We start from the raw sequence: 12506 nt of genomic DNA, 5'->3' as shown, positions 1-12506 counted from the left end.
CTTTTCCAGGTTGTAATTTATCCTTATATATTCTTATATAAGGATAAATTCTCAGAAGCAGGGGCACCTGGGTGGCTAAGTCAGTTAAGCCTCTGCCTTTGGCTCAGGTCATGATCCCAGGCTCCTGGGATAGAGTCCCGCATCTGGCTCCCTGCTCAGCGGGAAGCCTGCTTCTCCCTCTCCCTCTGCCCCTTCCCCTGCTCCAGCTTGCCCTCTCTCACTCTCTTGCTTTCGCTCTATTTCAAATAAATAATATCTTTAAAAATAAAATTCCCAGAAGCAGAAAATTTCAGTGCAAGAAACTAGGATTTTTAAAAACAAAGTTTAAAGACATTTCTTCCTGCTGTCTTTCAGCCCTTTCCTCCACCTGTAGATCTCTGTATACAGCCAGGCCCTTCTCCTGTCACCCCATCTCTTTACATGTCTCAGCCTCTGGGCACTGGACTATTCCCTCTGGTCACATGGCACTTTTAAAAATTGATAAATCAAAGAGGTAAGGGGAGAAACCACCACTTCCTGGTGGTAATTGATATCTCTGCTTTCAGAACACACTCAGGCAATGGAAAGAATAAGCAATTATCTGGATCGTTCAAGCAAACATTAACTCCCCTTTATCTGGCATGAGCGAGTGGTGGAAGGGAGGGAAAAATTAGAATTAATTATTAATGTCTTTAAAATTGCCAGAGTTAGGTAGAGAGTAACTGAATTCACCACTTCATTTTGTACGAGAGTCTGGTGAGGGAATGATATCCGCTCGGCCATTGCAACACCAGGTTTTTCATTTGGGTAGGAATCAGTCAAGGAGCGAAGTGCCCTTTGCCATTTGTGAACTGAGCCAGTTGGTGACTTTGACTCCACACTGCTGGTTAAGAAGGCTTCAGCACTCCCTCCCAGGCAGTAGAGATGGGTGCTGGGAAGCTGAGCCTGCATCTTTTTATTGCATCAGCCTCGGCTCTCAGGAGAAACGAAGCTATCACCCAAACTTGGGGAAATGTCTGACTTCGGGTTGTAATTTACCAAATAAAAGCTATCAACTGTCTTTTATAGGCTGCTGATTTATCTTCAGCTTTCTCTGAATTTGTGGTCCTTAAAGACTCTGCTTACTTAGCAATACAATCTAGTTATGAAAAATAATTTTTCTAGCAAACCATTCTTTGAACATAAAGGTAGAGAGGCCATTGCAGGAGGGGAGAGCCCTGATCTTGGAGTCTAGAGGTCTGAGTTTGAATTCTGGCCTTGACACTAACTAGCTGAAGAACCAAAACCCACCATTTAATCATGGTGAGTTTCTGACCTATTAAGTGCTGTGAACATGAAGACATTAAGGTCATTAAGAGTAATATACAGGTGCAAACTAATCAATAGATTAAACAACATGTGTGTTTAATAAGTTAGGAGCCACCATTGACATTGGTATAGCTATGAGGGGTGGGGGACAGGATCTGGAAGCCATCGCCAGAGTGACTCCCCGTTTGATGGTGTGGTTTCATTATCAAACTATGGAAGAGCCTGGAGATGCTTAGATGAGAGCAGGACCCATGTCCTCTGCCTCCGCCCTCAGCTTCCAAGTGAGTCCCCATATAGCTGTAGGGACAGGGCACCCTCAGCAAGCCAGAGCCTCTCTCAGGCTGACAAGTGAGCTCAGGGGCAGTGAGCATGATAAACGCAAACAACCTTATGGAATGGCCCCAGAAAATAACATTATCCCAAGAGCAAAGTAGATGTCATTTGTAATTGAACATGTGGTACCACGGGAACAAGAGCCTTTTTACTATCATTGAAGCTTTGTTTTCCCAACCAGAAAACTAATTAGGAGAGAACAGCTAGAAATGAATTTACCAGGTTGCGGTTCGGTTCTTATAAATACTGGACCAGAGATGCTGCCTCAGCCTCCTGCATCCCTTCCATCCCTGCGAATAGCCAGCAGACCTCCCGCTTCCCTCCATGACAGTGAGCCGAATTTCACAGATGTCCTTCAGACAGCAGTTTCCTCCTTAATCCAGGAGGGTTTTTATGAGTGGTTCTAGAATTATATCATCCACTGAGACCATGAAAAGAGCATGGAAGTCAAAAACAGATTGGAGTTCAATGAACTGGTTAATTAAACGAATATTTGTTGGGTGCCTTCTATACGTCAATTACTCTTCTAGTTGGCGTCCTTAAAATACGGCAATGAACAAGAGAGTTGATCCTAGCCCTCGAGGAGCTTATAGTCTGGTGGGGGCAGATAAATAACCATGTCACATAAATTCAGGTAGTGATCAGTGTTACTAAAAAATCATAATTAGGCAGAGAAAGAGGTTGGAGAGTGACTATTTTAGGTGAGGTTGTTAGGGTAGGTATCTCTGAAAGACATTTGAATTGAGACAGGACTGAGATGAGGGAGTGGCTTTCCCGCCTGTTCCGGCAGGGGGGCCAGACCCCACTGGGCAGGGCGTGAGATTGTTGTGTTTGTCACCCGGCAGAGAGTGTGAGGGGGAGCACGCATTGGGGTCTGAACCCCACCTCCTACCACGAAGTAGCCTTAGAACTTTTCTCAACTAATTTAATCCCTAGGAACCCTGGATTCCTTGTAATTATTAAGAATTCTGGATACAGGGGCACGTGGGTGGCTCAGTTGGTTGGGCATCTGGATTCGGCTCAGGTCATGATCCTGAGTCCCAGGAGTGAGCCCCGCATCGGGCTCCCTGCTCAGCAGGGAGTCTGCTTCTCCCTCTGCCTGCAGCTCCCCCTGCTTGTGCTCTCTCTTTCTCTCTCTCTCTGTCAAATAAATAAATAAAATAAAAATAAATAAAATAAAATAAAATAAAAAATTCTGGTCACAACAGTACCCAACTTCGAGCTAGGCTGAACTAAAAAAGAGAATTTATAATAAGTACTCAGTATGTCACCCAGAAAGTAGGGGCAGGAAAGAACCAGAAGCAAGGCCTGGGAATAATAAAACACCACCACCAACAACCACAAAACAAGACTTGTACTCTGTCACTCACCTTGATTTCTCTGTCCGTGCCCAGATTTCCTCTCTCTGCAGCCCAGCTTTCCCTGCTCGCTCTCCACATGGACCTCCCCGAGCCCCGGAGCTTACCCACCCAGCCCAAATGCTGGCTGTCCCCCTGTCCACTCTCTGGTCCTGTCTCACCCCTGACACTGGACTCAGCACCCCTGGGAAACAGCCTGCTCTCTGGAAATCATGAGCGACTCAACCACGTTTACTGGGGAGTTCAAGGGAAGGACGGAGCAGGGGATGCCCTGCACACTGCCCAGCATGTTTTTCAAATCCCCCCTATGTTCCCAGAGCTTCCTGGCAGCACACTAATCCAGGGTTCTTCTCTTTTGTCCCTACACATCATCCAGTTTGCTCCCGGGTTTCCCATTCTCCACTCCACCTCACCTCCACCAGGCTTCTCCATCTCTCACCCTGTGTAAGCAGGAGCGCGGAACTTTCTCCCAGCTTCTAGAGCTGACTGTGAATTCTCAGCACCACCCATCCTACCATGGCAGTCCTCCAACAGAGATTTTCCAGACACCAGGACCTGCTCTCTGAGAGGGTTAATTGTCTTACTAGTTCCAGTTCTGTCTCTGAATTACAATTCCAAATTTCTGCGAAAGAATATCTGATCAGCCCGCCTTGTGTCATATGCTCACACCTCAGGTCCAATCAGCGCTGGCCAGAGATAATGTTCCTTTTGTGGACAGGGAATTTGACTTGACAGTTCCTAGAGAACACAGGGCACCTTCGGAGATAGATGGTCAGATACACCAAAGATGTCCGTTACCTACCTCACATATAAAACGGAGACAGTAATATATCGTTCTCAGGATGGTTGTGCCAGCTAAACAAAATAACACGCGATCGGGGCATTCCACGGTATCTTGCCCTCAGTAAACGTGACTTTCCTCCTCTTTGGTTTCTTTGTTTCTTGAAACAAACCAATAAACCACAAAAAAACCTCTCCCTTGATTTTCCAAAATAATCTCAGCTTCAATATGCTGCCCAGTTCTAGATTGTGCATATAAATTGTTCACCTGAAAAATATAGTCATGGTAGGTATATTTAACACATACAAATATATATATATATACACACACACACACACAACACATACAAATATATATATATTTGTATGTATATATATATTTATATGTATATATATATTATATATATTATATATATATATATATATATTAGGCAGAAGTATCTAGGTTTTGTCCCCTCTCTCATGTCTTCTCCCCTCCTGCTAGGTTTATTTTGGTGTTGTCTGATAGGATTGTGCCCTTTCTCATCTGCCCCTACTTCAGGGTTCTAAACTATATATTGGAGGCAATACATTGGGAAGAACAAAGAAGCAAGGATGAGGACTGGCTCTGAAAGGGAGAAATTAGAGAGCTACAGGAAGAAAGGCGTTTGGCCAGATTTTTGAGAAGGGTAGGGAATGTAGAAGACTAGGGAAAGAGCATTTGGAGAACTGTCACCATAGGCTATGATTTGGATCCACGTTAATGATATTTGAGAGATGCCAGTAAGATTGGAATTACTCCTAATTACTCTTGACTGCTGGAATCAGTCTGCAACTCCCTGTTGAGACAGAGCCAGGTGGGTGCCTGGGATTTATTTTGTCTGCATATAGATAAAAGAATCCTTTTCTCCAGGAATTTACCACATTTGGGGGACTCATGGCTTAAATATTTAAATGAAGGTATGATATGATTGAAACATAGAATAAGACAGTCTACCAAAACGTATGGAACTGAGTATAATCAAAGATTTAAGGTCTATCTAGGGTAGCAGAGGCAATAGTGAGTCACAAAATCTCCAACCAACTGCTGCTTTCTGGGCATGAAGAATATTTACAAAAATTATAGAGTCCTTTGACATTTAGACAAATAACCCATTCTGTGCAAAAAGCAAGTTTCCTCAAGGGAGTTTCTAAATAATAATTTTGCTTTTCCACTGTGCAAACAGGAGTCTTTGTTGATGTGGCATGCAGTATGAGAACACCTTCCAGATCACTGATGCACTCTTTCACAAACCGTCTTTGATGAAAAATTAAACAGAGACTAAAAGACTTCCTGCCTCATAGCTAATGAACTATGTGAGACAGGAACACATTCCAGAAACTTGAATCACATTGAAAATTTGCATCTAAACTCCTTTAAAATAAAATACGTGCTTTCCAAAATCTTGATTATAAAAATGATGTGTACTATGAAATACTACGTGGAAAACAATGAGGTAGATAATGTTGACATGCAGACATATTTATTATTTGGTGTTTTGTGTTTTTTTAAAAGACATTTTACAGAGCAATATGTTAAAGAGATCAGGGTGACATAGACAAAAACCTAGGAGGGCCAGGCAGGTATCAGAAGTGTGAAGGGCCAGGTCTGTGACAACAGGTGCCAAGCTGTTTGTGTTGTAGAAAAGTAGTATTTGTGTAGCTATGCAACCTTTTAAATCATTGTGTGGGTCAAACAAAACACTATACTGGGCATATCCAGCTCCCCTAAGACTGTTTGTAAGCAATAATTTGAAAAGCAAACTGATATGTGTATTCCCTTGTAGATGGGTGCATGTTTATAAATACAAAATAAAATACCTGGAAAGATACATATATAAATTTTTCTTAGTGCATATCTTTGAGAAACCAAACTTGGGGAAGGGGGATTGGTGAGAGAATATGTTAAAGGACACTTTTGACCTTTTATTTTGTCTCTCTATTGTTTGACTTGTGCAATGGGGATGTAGTCGCTCATATATTAATGAGTAATTATGCCTCACAGAAATAAAAGAGTCGGGGTGTTTGGCTGGCTCCATTGGAAGGGCATGTGACCCTTGATCTTGGGGTCATGAGTTTGAGCCCCACCCTACATATTAGAGATTACTTAAATAAAGAAATATTTAGGGGCACCTGGGTGGCTTAGTCAGTTAAGTGTCCAGCTCTTGGTTTTGGCTCAGGTCATGATCTCAGGATCGTGGGATCGAGCCATGTGCCAGGCTTCACCATCAGCAGAGTGTCTGCTTGAGATTCTCTGCCTCTCCCTCTCCCCCTCCCCCAGCTCTCTCTCTCTCTCTAAAAAATAATAAATAAATAAACAAAATCTTAAAAAAGAAGAAATATTACAAAAAAATGAAATAGAGTAATTCATAAAGGTTGTAGAAATTTTGGGAAAAAATGAATAGATAAGAAAAAATACTCATAGTCTCATAAAGTCAGATCTGACTACTGATCATTGTCCTTGCTTGTTTGGGCCCTGTCATAACAAAATACCAAAGACTGGGGTAGCTCAAACAGCAAACATTTATTTCTCACAGTTCTGGAGGTCGAGAGGTTTCATGATCAGGGTGCTAACATGGTCTGTTCTGGTGAGGTCTCTCTTCTTGGCTTGTCGATAGCTGCTTTCTTACTGTATCCTCACATGACGTAGAGAGAGAGCTCTCACATCTCTTCCTCTTCTTAAAAGGGTACTACTCGCTTTGTGAGAGCCCCACCCTCATGACCTCATAGAAACCTAAGCACCTCCCAAAGGCCCCACCTCCAAACACCATCACATTAGGGATTGGGCTGTGACACATGAACGTGTGTGTGTTGGGTGGGGGGACACAAACGTTCAGCATACAACAATCATATTTTGGTATCATTCCTTCCAGTCTTTTCTTTCTGTTCCAAATGTATTTAAAATAGTTGGGGTTGTATTGTATGGACATAGTTTTAGGCGTAGTTTTACATCCTGTTATAAATCTTCTTCCTTGTCAGCTTTTAGCATGGATTATCACCTTAAGATAGATTCATGTAGATGGAAATAATGGGTCAAAGAGCATAGACGTTAAAAAAATTTATGCACATTGTTAGAGTGTTTTCCAGAAAGGTAGAATCAATTTACAGTTCTGCCAACAGTATATGAAAGTACTCATTTTCTGTTCCCTTGCCAACACTGAGAATTATCAATTTAGAAATAATAAAAACTGCTATTTGATTATTATTTTTAAACCTTTTACTGAAGCATAAAGATATGTACAGAAAAGTGTCTGATTATCACAAGGCCAGCACACCTGAGCAATCAGCATCCACAACAAGAAAGAGACTGTATTTACCATCTTCAGAATCCCCCTCATCCCCCAACCCTGTTATTACGGTCACAAGAATAACTACTATTCTGACTTCTAACGACAATAGATTAGTCCCACTTGGTTTCTCATTTTGGTGTGGGATTCTGTTTTATAAATACAGTATATCACAATATACTTAACTATTCTGCTGTTAATGAACATCTGGTACTTTCTGGTTTGGGATTAAGAACACATTCTGTACATTTTTTTTGGTGACTACATATATGCATTTTTGAGAGGCATGCCCCTGGAAGCAGAATTCCTAGACCATAGGGTATGCCTATTCGGCTTCATTACATACTGGCAGAGAGCAATCTCCAGAATGGTTGTGTCTGTTTAGACTTCTACCATGTGTATATAAGAGTTCTAGCTTCTCCCAATTTTGGTTAATACTTGATATTACCAGTCTTTTTTCACTTTAGCTGCTTGGCTGGGCTGTGTAGTGATGCATCATTGTGGCTTTAATTTGCATTTCTTGGTGATTCAGCAGGTGGAACAACTTTTCGGTGTTTAGTGACCATTTGGAAATGCCCTCTTTTGTAAATAGTCTATTTGAGTATTTTGCCAATTTTTAAATTGTTAAATTGTATAAACTATTTTTATATTCTAGGTTATAATCCTTTGTCAGGTATTAAATATCTTCTACTCTTTGGGTTGTCTTCTTCCTCTTTAATGGTATTTTGTTGAACAAAGGATATACACTTTTTTCTTTCTTCTTTTTTTAAGTTAAAAAAAATTTTCCCCTTTCTGTGATTTGGGCTGCACTGCATGTATTCAGTTTTGATTTTTTTAAATTCCAGGATAGTTAACATACAGTATAATGTTAGTTTCAGATGTACAATACAGTGACTGAACAATTTTGTACATTACCGTGCTCATCATGACAAGTGTGCTCATAATCCCCATCTCCTATTTCACCCATCCCCCCACCTGCCTCCCCTCTGTGACCATCAGTTTGTTCTCTATAGTTAAGAGTCTGTTTCTTGGTTATTCTCTTTCTTTTGTTTGTCATTTTTTTCTTTTTTTTAATTGAAATATATTTGACATATAACATTGTAAATGTAAGGTGTAAAATATGTTAATTTGATACACATATATTGTAATATGATTGCCATTGTAGTAATAATTAACACCTCTAACATGTCACATAATTATCACTTTTTAATGGTTGGAATAATTATGATCTAGTGTCAGCATATTTAATGATTATAGTGCAATATTGTTGTCTATATTCACTTTGCATTAGCAAAAGATATACATTTAATAGACTCCATTTATAGTTAATGCTTGTTGTGTTCCTGTATAAGTGTTGAATCATTATATTAGTTTCAGGTGTACTGAAATAATATAATAATAATATATTCAGTACACCCGAAACTAATATTATATTGTATGTTAACTAACTGGAATTTAAATAAAAACTTTAAAAAAATGCTAGTTGTGTTTATTTAAAGAAAATTTGTACACTTCGAGGGCCTGAACATACTTTCCTCTTATTAAATTTGCATCCTTTGATGCTCAGTGAGATTGAATTTTCTTCTTTTAATAAAATTTCCTTTAGGGGCACCTGGCTGACTCAGTGGGTGGAGCATGAGACTCTTGGTCTCGGGGTTTTAAGTTCAAGCCCCAATTTGGGTGTGGAGATTACTTAAAAATAAAATCTTAAAAAAAATTTTTTTCTTTGGTCTTTTGTAATTAAATTGTCAGCCCTTATCTTTTGTTTATTGTTTTATAACTATATTACTGTTTCTTATTGATTTCTAGAAAACACTTACATATTAGAAAAAATTTGCATTTTTGATCCTAGATATTTTTCATAACTTGTTAGCCTTGTAATTATTTTTAATAGATTTTAATATAATCAAATCGTTTTTTCTTTTGTGATTATTTTCCATTTACTTTAGTTTTAAAAAGTCTTATCTGGGGGCACCTGGGTGGCTCAGATGGTTAAGTGTCTGCCTTCGGCTCAGGTCATGATCCCAGGGTCCTGGGATCGAGCCCCGCATCGGGCTCCCTGCTCAGTGGGGAGCCTGCTTCTCCCTCTCCTTCTCCTGCTCCCCCTGCTTGCGCTCTCTCGCTCTCTGTCAAATAAATAAATAAAATCTTTTTTTTAAAAAAAAGTCTTATCTGTTAGGAAAAATATTTTTCCTCTAATTTTGTGGTGTTTTGTTTTTATTTTGTTTTGTTTTTCTTTTATATCTAGTTCTTTGATTCATGTAGGACTTATTTGGATGATATTGTGAGGTGAGAATCTAAATTGATTTATTTCCCCCTAATAAGTCAATTTCCCTTTTATTAATGGGATGATTCTTCTTTATCTAATTGATTTGTAAGACTTCCTTTATAATAAATTGAGTTAGTTTATATACAGTAGTTTGCTTTTTAGCTATCTATTCTGATCCATTGATTTGTATGCCAGTTCTAATGCTGTGATAAAATATTTAAGTTTTAAAATATTTTGTGGGCTTTTGGCGGGGGCTAGGGATGTTTTCCCATCATTTTTCATCTTTTTCACACACGATTTTGGCTATACTAGTCTGTTTACTCTCCTGGATAAACTTTAGAATCTTTTTGTTTTGTTTTTTTGTTCCAAAACAGTCCTTTGAGATTCTAGATTATAATACTTTAAACCTATAAGTTCGATTGTAAAGAGCTGTTTCTTTTTCCCTTCAATATTTCGTCTTCTAAGTACATAATTTGAGAAGAAGTGCATAAAATTATTAAAGGGACTATTTTTACAAAATTTAATAAAGGGACTGTGGGTAAGGTGTGAGGAAGCCAGTGGGATAGTGCAGTACCTCAAGGCTAGAAATAATGAGGGCCATTTCACCCCTACACATAAGGAGAAGGGAGACAGGGTCAGTTACCTGGACACAGACGAAGCACATCTTGTTGAGGTCAACCCAACAACAGCTGCACCTTTTGTGGGGATTGATGTCACTGTGCAGGTGAGAAGCTGGGAGATCAAGTAACCTGTGCTCAGACACCTCCTCCCTCTCACCCGCTGCACGTGCTTCCCAGGTGATGAACCTAACCTGAGTCCAGAGGGCGAGAGGGCCTGTTGATGAAGTCCAGTGGTTTGGGGACTTGGGCCTGCATCAGAATCACCTGCAGGACCTGTTGAAAAGCAAACTTTGGATTCAATGGTGGTGGATGGGGGATGGATTTTAGGGTTCTAACAGGTTCCCAGGTGTTGCTGATCCAGCTCATCAGAGGCCCACACCTGGAGAACTGCCAATGACGTCTGGCACAAAGGAAGGTGGAGAATGGTGAGGAGTGGATCTGAAGAAGTCAACAGAATATACCAGGTACACTCTCTCTAGTGTTGTTAGGAGATTAAATAGGATGTATGTTTAGTGCTTGTCATGCTGTAGGTGATCAGTAAATGTCCCCTTCCCTTGACTTTGAACCCACAAATTGGGTCCAGAATGCTCTTAGATTCCTGATCCTTTTGGCTTCTACCAACTGCTTTGCTCAGACCTGAAATAGAGTATTCACCAGGAGCTTGACTCTTTTTTTTTTTTTTTTTAAGATTTATTCATTTGACAGAGAGAGACACAGTGAGAGAGGGAACACAAGCAGGGGGAGTGGGAGAGGGAGAAGCAGGCTTCCCGCCGAGCAGGGAGCCCGATGCGGGGCTTGATCCCAGGATCCCAGGATCATGACCCGAGCCGAAGGCAGACGCCCAACGACTGAGCCACCCAGGCGCCCCTAGGAGCTTGACTCTTAACATGGCCTCGGCATCTCGTTTTTACAGCTTCTCTCATGCTCGGACCATTCGTGTACTTGCCTCACGCTTGCCCAAATTCTGACCCTGGGGTGTGTTCTCTGTGGGTCACTCTGAGCCCAATGTGCCAACACTCCAGTGTTGCTGACTGATGCTGACTCTCTTTGGTTCTGTGAAAATTAGTAGAAGGGAACCTTGTTTAAAATGGAATTGGGAGGTCAGAAGGGGGAGCTCTCAGGCCCTACCACTCCTTGCCAATTGCAGACCCAACAGGAAGAGACATACCTTGTTAAGTCCCTAGTACTTTAACTATTACTTTACTATCCCCAGCAGGAGGAAGAAAGGTTCTTCTCCTCCCCTGGCAACAACCCAGCCAATGAAAGACTGTTACAATTCAGCCAGTGAAAAGCCACAATGCTTTTTTTTTTTTTTTAAACTGGGCTCCACACCCAGCATGGAGCCCAAGGCAGGGCTTGAATGCAGGACCCTTAGATTAAGAGTCCACCACTTTACCAACTGAGTCACCCAGGCACACCAAAAAAAAAAGCCACCATACTTTGAACTTCCAGTTTACTCCAATGGGCTTTTTGTTTATAACCACCCTCCCAACTTCTCCGTTTCCTCTCTAGAAGAGTGTTCCTCTCTTTTATCCTCTGAACTTGCCTATGGTTTTGCTGTTGCTTGCTTGTTCTGGATTGTAAGTGTTTGCTATTTCTGAATAAACCCATTTTTGCTGGTAAAATAATTGGTAGTTTTATTTTTAAGGTGAGTTCTCAAGCTTTTTTTTTTTTTAAGCATGTATGACCCAGCAGTTGCAAGACTTTTGGGAAAAAAAAAAAGCTTTCTATATGGATGTTTTCTTTTTTGTCTCCAAGTGGCTAAACAAATACTATGACTTCTTTGAAGACGTAGAAAATATTTTTGTATTTCAATGGAAAATACGCATTGTCTATAGCATACTATTTCAAGTTACCAGATTCTTGCCTTGTTCATTGTCTTTGAGCTATTTTGCAACTCTTTGTAAATTTGTAGGTAACTGATAGATATGTAAATTCCATCCTGTCAGGTAGTAATTTTAATTGACTTCCTCCCCTGAGTAGAAAAACCAGTTTGTATTTGCGATTATTATGTGAGATAATAAATGTTTCTCATTATTGTAAACTGGGTTTTCTATTACTTGCTGCTGAAATCCTCCTGGCAGACAGATCCCTCCTAAATTGAGGTCAGTAAGACTTCCTGCCTGTCCCACAGGGCTGTTCTTTGAAAGCACTTTGAAAGGCGTTTGACGATATTCTAGAGGATGACATACAGTATGCGGGAGGTATGACGCATAGGCCCTAAGGTGGCTGGATACTCAAATATCCACTTCTCTGAGTCCAAAAATTAGAAAAGAAATTAGTTTATATACATTCCCTCTAGGCTTTAACATTGTTGCGGTGTTTGCTTTTGATAATAAACTACAAAACCAGGTCTCGCGTATTTGCAGTAAATTGGAAAGCAGCTGTTGGAATTCAAGGACAAATGGTCAAGTAGAAAGGCCACCATGAAAAGCACAGTGATCAATATTCAAGGTTTAATTAACTCCCGCTGCATTTCATTACCAGTGTGTCATCTGTGTTTGATTATTTGCCTCAGTCCTGCAGGTGGTTGAGTTTCTAGCTCATTGCAGAA

The sequence above is a fragment of the Halichoerus grypus genome, chromosome 12, assembly GCF_964656455.1.
Source record: "Halichoerus grypus chromosome 12, mHalGry1.hap1.1, whole genome shotgun sequence".
NCBI classification, from domain to species: domain Eukaryota; kingdom Metazoa; phylum Chordata; class Mammalia; order Carnivora; family Phocidae; genus Halichoerus; species Halichoerus grypus.
This window is presented reverse-complemented; position numbering follows the sequence as displayed.